This window comes from Propithecus coquereli, unplaced genomic scaffold, assembly GCF_000956105.1.
Source record: "Propithecus coquereli isolate 6110/MARCELLA unplaced genomic scaffold, Pcoq_1.0 Scaffold388, whole genome shotgun sequence".
Lineage (NCBI taxonomy): Eukaryota > Metazoa > Chordata > Mammalia > Primates > Indriidae > Propithecus > Propithecus coquereli.
Window position 1 is genome coordinate 2,065,084 of NW_012149596.1, and position 8,182 is coordinate 2,073,265.

Here is an 8,182-nt window from a genome sequence, read left to right on the forward strand (position 1 = left end):
GCCTGTAGTCCCAGCTACTCGGGAGGCTGAGGCAGGAGGATCGCTTGAGCCCAGGAGTTTGAGGTTGCTGTGAGCTAGGATGACACCACGGCACTCTAGCCCTGGCAACACAGTGAGACGCTGTCTCAAAACAAAACAAAACAAAACAAAACAAAAAAACTGCACATGTCTAATGGATACAATTTGTGAGTTTGACATATGCATATGATCACGACACTATCGCAACAATCAAGGTTATAAATCTCCATCACCTCCAAAAGTTCCCTTGTACCTCTTTGTGGGGTATTTTAGTTTAGTTTTTTTTCTTTGTGTGTGTGTGTGTGTGTGTTATGAACCCTTGCTATGAGATCTACCCTTTTTTCCCCAAGGTTTTTTTTTTCTTTTATTGAAAGATATTTTACATATTTATGGAGTACATATGAGTATTTCTTACATGCATAGAATGTTTAATGATTAACTCAGAGTATTTGTCATACCCATCACCTTGAGTATTTATCATTTCTATGTATTGGTAACATTTCAAGTCCTCTCATGTAGCTACTTTGAAATATACAATATACTGTTGCTAACTATAGCCACCCTAATCTGTTATCAAACATTAGAGCTTATTCTTCTATCTATAAGTTTGTACGCATTCACCAACCTCTCTTCATTTCCCCGTCTCACCCTCACATCCCTCCCAGCCTCTGGTATCATTCTATTCTTTTTTTTCCAATATTTTATTTTTTTCCCAATCTTTATATAATTGGAAAGCCAGCCAGGATCAATTATTTTAGTTCCCACATATGAGTGAAAACATGCAGTATTTGTCTTTCTGTGCCTGGCTTATTTCACTTAACATTAAAACCTCTAGTTCCATCCACATTGCTACAAATGACACGTTTTAATTCTTTTTTGTGGCCAAATATTAATAGTATGGCCATTGTGTATATATACCACATTTTCTTTATCCATTGGTTGATCAATAGAGACTTAGGTTGCTTCTATATCTTTGCTATTGTGAATAGTACCTCAATAAATACAAAAGTGCAGGTTTCCCTTTGATATACTGATTTCTTTTCCTTTGAAGAGATATCCAGCAGTGGGATTGCTGGATTGTACTTACTTTTAGTTTTTTGAGAAATCTCGATACCATTTTCCATAGTGGCTGTACTAGTTTACATTCCCACCAAAAGTGTGTGTAAGAGTTCCCTTTTCTCCACATCCTAGCCAGTATCTGTTATTTTTTTGTCTTCTTAATAATAGCCACCCTAACTGGGGTAAGATGATATCTCACAGTGGTTTCGATTTGCATTTGCCTGATGATTAGTGCTGTTGAGCATTTTTTCATATGTTGGTCATTCATATGCCTTCTTTTGAGAATTGTCTATTCATGTCTTTTGCCCACTTTTTAATTGGATTATTTGGGGTTTTTTTATTGTTGAGTTGAGTTCCTTATATGTTCTGGATATTAGTACCTTGTCAGATGAATAGTTTGAAAATATATTCTCCCATTCAATAGGTTGTCTCTTTATTCTGTTGATTGTTTCCTTTGTTGTGCAGAAGCCTTTTAGTTTAACATAGTGCCATTTGTCTATTTGTGTTTTAGTTGTCTGTGCTTTTGAGGTCTTAGCTATAACATCTCTGCCTAGACCAATGTCCTGAACTAATTTCCCTGTTTTTTCCTAGTGGTTTTATAGTTTCAGTCTTTTTTTTTTTTTTTTTTTAAGACAGGATCTCGCTCTGTTTGTCCAGGCTAAAGTGCAGTGGCATGATCATAGTTCACTGCAACCTCAAACTCCTGGGCTCAAGTGATCCTCCTGCTTCAGCCTCCCGAGTAAGTGGGACTACAGGCATGCGCCACCACACCTGGCTAATTTTGTCTATTTTTGTTAGAGATGGGATCTTGCTCTTGCTCAGGCTGGTCTCAAACTCTTGACCTCAAGCAATCCTCCCACCTCATCCTCCCAAAGTGCAGGATTACAGGTGTGAACCATCGTGTCCAGCTTGTTTCAGGTCTTACGTTTAAGTCTTTAGTCTATTTTGAGTTGATTTTTGTAAACGGTGAGAGACAGGGATCCAGTTTCATTCTTCGGCATGTGGTTAATTAATTATCCCAGCACCATTTATTGAAAAGGGTGTCCTTTTCCCCAGTGTATGTTCTTGGCACCTTTGTCCAAAATCAGTTGGTTGTAAATATGTGAATTTATATCTGGGTTCTTTATTCTATTCCATTGGTCTATGTGTCTATTTTTATACTAATATATGCTGTTTTGGTTACTATAGCCTTGTAGTATATTTTGAAGTCAGGTAGTGTGATGTCTCCAGCTTTGTTCTTTTTGCTCATGATTGCTTTGGCTATTCTGGGTCTTTTTGGTTTTATATAAATTTTAGGATTGTTTTTTCTATTTCTGTGAAAAAAATAATATTGGTATTTTGATAGAGATTGCATTGAATCTGTATATTGCTTTGGGCAGTATGGTTATTTTAACAATATTAATTTTTCTGATCCAAGAGCAAGGGATGTCTTTCCATTTCTTTGTGTCCTCTTCAATTTCTTTTATCAGTGTCTTGTAGTTTTTCTTATGAAGATCTTTCACCTCCTTGAGTAAATTTATTCCGAAGTATTTTTTTTTTTTTGCAGCTATTGTAAATTGAATTGCCTTCTTGATTTCTTTTTTGGCTATTTCATTACTGGACTATAGAAATGCTACTGAATTTTTTTTTTTTTTGAGACAGAGTCTCACTCTGTTGCCCTGGCTAGAGTGAGTGCCATCGCGTTAGCCTAGCTCACAGCAACCTCAAACTCCTGGGCTCAAGCGATTCTCCTGCCTCAGCCTCCTGAGTAGCTGGTACTACAGGCACGCGCCACCATGCCTGGCTAATTTTTTCTGTATATTTTTAGTTGTTCAGATAATTTCTTTCTATTTTTTTTAGTAGAGACAGGGTCTCGCTCTTGCTCAGGCTGGTCTTGAACTGCTGAGCTCAAACAATCCACCCGTCTCAGCCTCCCAGAGTGCTAGGATTACAGGCGTGAGCCACCGCTCCCGGCCTGAATTTTGTATGTTGATTTTGGGTCCTGCAACTTTATTGAATTTGCTTATAAGCTTTGAGTTTTTTGCTGTAGTCTTTAGGTTTTTCTAAGTATAAGATCACGTCATCTGCAAAGATGAATAATGTGACTTTCTCTTTTCCAATTTGGATGCCTTTTGTTTCTTTCTCTTGCCTGATTGCTCTGTCTCTATGCCTAGTTTGTTGAGAGTTTTTATCATGAGGGGATGTTGAATTTTATCAAATACTTTTTCTGTATTTATTGAGATGATCATATGGTTTTTGTCCTTCATTCTGTTGATGTGATGTATCACATTTAATCTTTTGCATAAATTAAATCATCCTTACATCCCTGGTGTAAATCCCAGTTGATCATGGCATATTATCTTCTTTATATGCTGTTGAATTTGGTTTGCTAGTATTTTGTTGAGGATTTTCACATCTATATTCATCAATATCAGGGATATTGGCCTGTTGTTTTCTTTTTCTGTTGTGTCCTTGTCTAGTTTTGGTATCATGGTAATGCTGGCTTTGTAGCATGAGTTAGAGAGAAGTCCCTCCTGTTCAATTTTCTGATATAGTTGGAGGAGAATTCATATTAGTTCTTCTTAGAAAGTTTGGTAGAATTTGGCAGAGAATCCATCTGGTCCTGGGAACCTCTTTGTTAGGAAACTTTTTATTATTGATTCAATCTTGCTGCTCTAGTCAGGTCTCCTATTTCTTCTTGATTCAATCTTGGTAGGTTGTATGTTTCCAGGAATTTATCCATTTCCTCTACCTAGAGTTTGTTTCCTCTATCTTCCAGTTTGTTAGCATATAATTGTTTATAATAGTCTCTGATGATCTTTTGTATTTCTGTGGTATCATTGTAATGTCTCCTTTTTCATTTCTGATTTTGTTTATTTGGATCTTTTCTCGGCTAGTTTATCTAGCAGTTTATCAATTTTGCTTATCTTTTCAAAGAACCAACTTTTCATTTCATTGATCCTTTATATTGTTTTTTAGTATCTATTTTGTTTAGTTGTGCTCTGATCTTTATTATTCCTCTCCTTATGCTAATTTTGGGTTTCATTTGTTCTTGCTTTTCTAATTCCTTGAAGTGCATCATTTGTTTGTTTTTTTTTTTTTTTTTTTTTGAGACAGAGTCTCACTCTGTTGCCTGGGATAGAGTGCCGTGGCATCAGCCTAGCTCACAGCAACCTCAAGCTCCTGGGCTCAAGTGATCCTCCTGCCTCAGCCTCCCAAGTAGCTGGGACTACAGGCATGCCCTACAATGCTCAGCTAATTTTCTATTTTTTTAGTAGAGACTGGGTCTCACTCTTGCTTAGGCTGGTCTCGAACTCCTGAGCTCAAACGATCCACCCTCCTCGGCCTCCCAGAGTGCTAGGATTACAGGCGTGAGCCACCACGCCCAGCCCATTTGACTGTTTATTTGAAATCTTTCCACTTTTTTGATGTAGACATTTATTGCCATACACTACCCTCTTAGCATTGCTTTTACTATATCCTGCAGGTTTTGGTATATTGTGTTTCTATTTTCATTTAATTCAAGAAATATTTTTATTTCCATCTAATTTCTTCATTGATCCAATGGTCATTCAGGAAATGTTGTTTATTTTCCATGTATTTGTTTAATTTTCGAAGTTCCTCTTGATATTGATTTTTAGTTTTATTCCATTGTGGTCTGAGAAGATACTTGATATGATTTCAATTTTTAAAAATTTGTTGATACTTGTTTTGTGACCTAACATATAGTTTATCCTGGAGAATGTTCTGTGTGCTGATAGGAAGAACGTGTATTCTGAAGTTGTTGGATAAAATGTTCTGTAAATGTCTGTTAGGTCCATTTGGTCTAAAGTCCAGTTTAAAATGAAAGTTTCTTTGTTGATTTTCTGTCTAGGTTATCTGTCTAACACTGGCAGTGGGGTGTTGAAATCCCCAAATATTATTGTGTTGGAGTCTATATCTCTTTTTAAATCTAGTAATATTTGCTTTATGAATCTCGGTATTCCAGTGTTGAGTGCATATATATTTAGAATTGTTATATCATCTTGCTGGATTTATCCCTTTATCACTGTATAATGACTTTTTTGGTTTGTTTGGTTTTTTTTTACTGTTTTTGACTTAAAGTCTGTTTTATCTGATATAAGTACAGCTACTCCTGCTCGCTTTTGGTTTCCATTTGCATGGAATATCTTTTTCCATCCCTTTATATTCAGTCTATATGTCTCTTTACAGGTAAAGTGTTTTTCTTATAGGCAGCATATAGTTGTATCACGTTTTTTAAGTCTCATTAGCCAGTCTATACCTTTTAAGTTGAGAATTTAACCCATTTACATTCAAAGTGATAAGTGTTGGTGAGTATGTGGAAAATTACAATCCTTGTACACTGTTAGTGGGAATGTAAAATGGTACAGCCACTATGGAAAACAGCATGGAGGTTCCTCAAAACATTAAAAGTAGAACTACCATATGATCCAGCAATCCTACTTCTGGGTATATGCCCAGAAGAATTGTTAATAAAAACAGAATCTCAAATAGCTATCTGCACTCTAGAGTCTTAAATATCACTGCACCGCACAGCCATTGTCACATCAGAGGACTCAACAACTCATTCTGCAACAAAGGGAGCAGGGGAGACTAACCTTAATCCTACTACAGACAACTTTCTCTGAGCCCCCTGCAGATCTGTGAAATCGGGGCAATGGTGAAGATCAGAATATTTTCCATTTCTGTCCAGTGGCCTGACGTCATCTGACTGTAATAGTCTGACTCCATTTTTCATGATTGACTGCTGACAGTTTTTAAGCTTTACCCTTCCCCTGTACCCCCTTACCATATTCCTCCACATCTGGGCAAGCTGATAAGAAAGCCTGGGTGCTCCCTTTTTTGGCACTGGCAGGAAGTTCTAACCACCCGAGCTGCAGTCCATGTGTGGGACCCCTCACCCAGCCCCACCTCCTAACCACAGTAAAATCCCAAACCCATCTTTTTCCCCTGCTCTTTCAAGACATTTTCAGACCTACTTGGGAGCCAGCTCTGCACTCTCCAGAAAGCCTCATTATGTGAGTAACAAACTTTTCATACTTTCTTGGTGTATGTGTGGCATTATCAGACTTGATATTTGAACCAAATTTGGTATGCATGTGGGTTCATCCCACCTCTGCAGGGCAATCACAACATTGACCTTGGAAAAAAGAGATATTGAGAAAGACAAACGCAGTCCCTGACATCCAGGAGCTGGCCTGATTCGTCACCTAAGGCTTGGTGTTGTGACAGCTGGCCTAACACTCCTGTCACTGTTCTTCTGTGAAATATAAACCATTCCACAAGATACCAATATCAGACAAAGCTGCTCTGTGACCATGACGGACCAAGACAAAAACAAGACCATTCTGTAATCAAGTCTTGGCACAGACAAAAATATTAGTATTGACCAAACCACAAAATGACCAAACATCCCCTATCCTGGCTGATATGAGTGACTGCTGCTTCTTTACCAGTTATAGGTTTAGCCCACGTCATTCCTTTTACCTTCTATATATAAATATTCTTTTGAGACAGGGTCTTTTGCACAGGCTGGAGTGCAGTGGCACAATCACTTTAATACCTCACTGCAGCCTCAAACTCCTGGGCTCAAGCAATCCCCCAGCCTCAGCCTCCCGAGTAGCTGGAACTACAGGAATGAGCCACCACACCCAGCTGATTTTTTAATTTTTTATAGAGACGGGGTCTCACTATGTTGCTCAGGCTGATCTCGAACTCCTGACCTAAAGTGATCCTCCCGCCTCTGCAGTATTCCATTGTGTGAACACACCACACTTTATTTATCCATTCTTTGTCTGACGTGCATTTGGGAAGTTTTAGCTTGCAGCTATTATGAATAGAGCTGCTATAAACATTCTTTTGTGTCTTTGGTAACATTTGTACACATTCCTGTTTAGTATATACCTAAAAGTGGCATTGGCGAGTGATAGGTGTCCATATATACAACTCTAGTAGATACTGCCAAACACTTTTCCAAAATAATTGTTGTATCCATTAGGTTCTCATCACCTGTGAATGAGACACCTTGTTTCTAGAAATCCATGCCAACACTTGATATTATAAGCTTTTAAATTTTTTTGCCCATCTGATTGATATAAAATAAAATTTTATTGTTTTAATTCATAGCTCTCTGATTTACTGTGAACATATTTTCATATATTTATTGGCCATTTGGATTTCCTGTTTTTTGTTTTTTTGAAACACAGTATTGCTCTGTCACCCGGGGCTAGAGTGTTGTGGCGTCATCACAGCCCACTGCAACTTCAAACTCCTGGGCTCAAGGGATCCTCTTGCCTCAGCTTCCCAAGTAGCTGGGACTACAGGCACGTGCCTCCACGCCCAGCTAATTTTTTCTATTTTATTCAGGCTGGTCTTGAACTCCTGACCTCAAGTGATCCTCCTGTCTTGGCCTCCCAGAGTGCTAGGATTACAGGTGTGAGCCATCGCTTCTGCCGTATTTCCACTTTTGTGAAGTGCTTTTGCACATCCTTTGCTTGCTTTTTGATTGGGTGTTTTGTCTTTTTCTTTTTCTTTTCTTTTTTTTTTAAAGACAGGGTCTTGCTCTGTTGCCCAGGCTGGAGTGCAGAGGTCCAATCACAGCTCACTGCAGCCTCGAATTCCTGGGCTCCAGCGATCTTCCTGCCTCAGCCTCCTGAGTAGCTGGGACTACAGGCACATGCCACCATACTTGGCTATTTTTTTTTTTTTTGAGACAGAGTCTCGCTCTGTTGCCCAGGATAGAGTGCCATGGCGTCATTATAGCTCACTGCAACCTCAAACTCCTGGGCTCAAGCAATCCTCCTACCTCAGCCTTCCAAGTAGCTAGGACTACAGGTACGTGGCACCACGCCTGGCTAATTTTTCTATTTTTAGTAGAGATGGGGTCTCACTCTTGCTCAGGCTGGTCTTGAACTCCTGAGCTCAAGCAATCCTCCAGCCTCCGCCTCCCAGAGTGCTAGGATTACAGGCGTGAGCCACCACACCGGGCCTATGCTTGGCTATTTTTTTTTTTTTTTGAGACGGAGTCTCGCTTTGTTGCCTGGGCTAGAATGAGTGCCATGGCATCAGCCAGGCTCACAGCAACCTCACACTCCTGGGCTCAAGC